We start from the raw sequence: 3813 nt of genomic DNA on the forward strand, positions 1-3813 counted from the left end.
ATATTATCTCATCTTATCCTAACAGAAACTGCTACATAGACAGGTCCTACTGCTACCATTTTACAGTAGAGAAAATTGAGACCAATTCTCTAGGAAGTGTCCCAGGCCAGATTTGCACTCAGGTTTTCCTGAATCCAGGCCCAGAACTCTCTCCACTGTACATCCTGGCTTCTGATTTTGTATATGTGTATGTATGTATATATGTATGTACTTATGTATGTAGTTATTTACAAAATGCCTCCTGTTTTCTTTTTCCTTTCTTGGCACTCCAAGAGCCTGTAAGTTGCTTGGTTCGTACCAGATGCTTAATAAAGCTTGTTGACTTATTAACTTGACTAAACCAATGGGTTTAATTTAGAAAGTGAGTTCTTTGGGGGCAGGGGTTGTTTCCTGGCACTTTGTACCCCCAGCACTTAGCACAATGCCTGGCACATAATCAATGCCTGTTGAATTGCCACAGGTGAGTCCCAAGACCGTGGGGACTGGAGTCACTTTCTTGTTTTCTGCATTCTAAGATGTGGCAATATCGATTGTATTCAAGTAAGGGATCCTGATTTGAATCAAGGCCAGGATCTCCTGAGACTGAAATGACTGAAACATAGAGCTCCCATCCATGATATTCCAGGTGAAATTTGATAATTTTCCTAAACTACTTCATTACTTTTTTTAGGTTTCATGGCCTTGCCCAAAAGAAAGTCCCAAGGTGCTTCCCTGCTGAGTCCCCAAAGAACTTCCCAGATAAGAAGAATTTCTAGACTCCCTTTTACATTTCCCAAACAGAAAGTTCTTCTTATCATTGCTATTGTTGATATTGAAGCAAAACATATCTAATTGTATACATAAGTTTTTAAACATTGTAGCCACATACTTTATCAGCTTAACTCATAATTTAGCAGCATCTAGTTCAAAAGAGGATTCAATTTCCTAAGGATGCAATTGGATCAGCTTCTAGGAATTATTTTTCAAATTAAAAAAATTTACAATAAAAAAGCAATAGATGCATAATAATAATATAAATAGTATAAACATGTTGCCAATCAAATAACATTAATTCAGTTGAATGCATTTCTGAATTATTTTACACAGAAAATCACTTTATTATGTTATCATGTCATTATTAAAACATCTGAAATGGGGTATACTTAAAGGGCGTGGGTATAAGTTGACTTTGAAGTGGTGCTAGAAAAATCTAAATAAGTGGTGAAAAGGGATCGTCCTGGGAGAAGAGGAAAGGGGGAAGCAGACAAGGATAAATTACACCACATGAAGCAGCACAAATTTATTATTTCTACTATTAGTAATAGTAATTCTACTATTAGTAATTCTATTACAGTACAGGGAAAGAAGGGAAGGAGGTGAGCATTGTTTGAACTTTATTCTCATCAGATTTGGTTCAAAGAGGGAATAGCATAGTCAGTTAGGTATAGAAATCTAACAGCCTATAGGAAGTAGGAGGGGAAAGGGAAAAGGAAAGGGAGGGGGAATAGAAGGGAGAGAAGAAGGGAAAAGGGGAAGAAAAGGGAGGGGGCTGTCCAGTCTCTCGCAGCCAGCAAAGGCTGAATTGAAAAAGAGGTTCTGCCACCAGTGCAGAGAGGCGAGGCTGTGAACGGCCAGACCTCTCCAGAAGCAAACGCCACAGACCCCTCCAGAAGCAAACGCCACAGACCCACTTTGAAGCTGGCGAGTTTCCAATCTGGCCCCGAGTAGTCACCCTTCCCCGGCTACTGCTGCCGCTGCCGCCTCAGTCCCTGCGCTGCCCACCCCACCTCAGCCGCCACTCCTGCCAACTTGTCCTCCCCTACCCCTACACCAATCCCGACTCCTGCCCCAGCCCCTGGCTGGCTTCTCCCAAGCAGAGCTACAGCAGCATGGAGAAGCTGATGGGGTGCTTGGGTGCTTGTACTGGAAACCCAATTCCATGACCACATTTCTCCCTAACCTCAGAAACACTATCCCTGGCAGTTTCTCCCCAGCCCAAGCACACTGTGCCTAGCAATTGCTCCTGAATGGACCCCAGCAAGACCCTTATCTCTCTCCCTGGTGCAGTTACAAAGAGCACCTGAAGGAAGTCTTAGTTTGAATTGGCTTTGCACTGGGTCATAAAGATATTCTTACCCATTGGACTATCTATACTACTGCCCTACCTCATTATCGACATCATGGACTCCCCATTATCTCTATTCTGGACCTAAGACATATGGATACTCCCTACAACTATCTTGTCAAACAAGACATTGACTGGTGGCACACAGGACAACTCTCAGTTGACCCTGATGGCTAGTTAACTTAGTGACGTAGCAGGCCTAAAACCACACCTCCAAGTGGCCCCCCCTTGTGGGCTTTTCCTAGTGAACTCTGGGTAAAACGCCTGCACAGTAGATAGAAGAAATGCATGTTCCTTTAAGAACTGACCACTCCTTAACCACTCCCTGATCCGGCCCTCAATCACCTAGCTAACATATTTGACACATTTGATTATATTTTATCCTATATAAACTTTAACTGTACTACTCTAAGATCACAGGTTCCTTAAGAATCATTGCCCGCTATATAGTGTAACAATAAATCTTTGCCACCTTGACTCAAAGAATGCTTGAGTCTGTGAATTCATGCCAGACGACCCTGTCCTGTACTTCAGTCTTTGAGGGGTCTCAACCTCTCAGACTGCAAGAGCTACAGCCGCAGCAGCACCAGCAGACCAGCGTCACGTACCTGGGGCTGTTCAACCCCCTCCTGCTGCTCCACACCCTACTGTGCTCCGTCCTCATCTGGGCCTATTTCAACCTGGAGTTCACTGAGGGAGTGAAGCAGGCTTTTGCTCATGGACCTAAGCTGCAGTGCAAATTTGATCTGGAAGAGCTTGTCACCAAGGAGGTACTCCGAGTGTCAAAGGAAAAAGTAGCTTTACTACCTCTTGACTATAAGACTGCCTTTGCTGCTGAATTAGATGAAATTGTATGTACTGCAACAAGTGACATCTCCTTTTACTATGATGATAAAGGAAGTAAAATTGGTACACGTCCTGATGGGCTTTTGGTATCTAACCAGTGCCAAGCTCCCTGAGGAGACGTTAAGTGGAACCAAAACATTCCAAGTTCAGCTAGGGAATCAGAATGTAGAAACTAAACATTTTCATAGTGCAAACCATGAATTTCAGAGTTTATACAAGGAGTGACACCTGACTGGATGATTGCAAGAGTGGAACATTCAAAATTATTAGAATAATCATCATTCTCTTGGAAAATCAGTTTTTGGACTTTGAAGAACAAACTAAAAATAGAAATTTTGGGATCACTCCATCTCCACTTAATCTCTCCTGTGGAATAATTTTGCATTACTTTGAAATATTTACAGTATCTCAGTGTGACACAATAAAAAATAATTTTGCAGATCTTCAGCACCTTATATAAAATGCTTTTGTAAAAAATAGACTTTTCAAATTAATACATTTTTATTTATCAACCTTTACTTCCGTAAGCTTTTGAGTTTTAAATCTTTCTCCCCCTCCATCCCCAAGACAGCACACAATCTGATATAGGCTATACATATACATTCCTATTAAACATATTTTCACATTAGTGATGTTGTAAGTAAGAATTAGAACCAAGGGGCACCAGCCCTGGAGTTAGGAAGACCTGAGTTCAAATTTGGCCTCAGACACTTGACACTTACTAGCTGTGTGACCCTGGGCAAGTCACTTAACCTCATTGCATAGCAAAAAAAAAAAAAAAAAGAATTAGAACTAATAGGAGGAACCACCAGAAAGAGGAAACAAAACACAACAGAAGAAAAAAAAATAGCAAATGGTATGCT

At 41.5% G+C, this 3813-nt stretch overlaps 1 pseudogene; it reads left to right on the top strand.

The window, feature by feature from the left end:
- The first annotated feature begins 1585 nt into the window (after positions 1-1585).
- Positions 1586-3225, top strand: LOC114027753 (annotated as a pseudogene).
- The last annotated feature ends 588 nt before the right edge of the window (positions 3226-3813 follow it).

The sequence above is a fragment of the Vombatus ursinus genome, unplaced genomic scaffold, assembly GCF_900497805.2.
Source record: "Vombatus ursinus unplaced genomic scaffold, bare-nosed wombat genome assembly UNPS02004811.1, whole genome shotgun sequence".
Lineage (NCBI taxonomy): Eukaryota > Metazoa > Chordata > Mammalia > Diprotodontia > Vombatidae > Vombatus > Vombatus ursinus.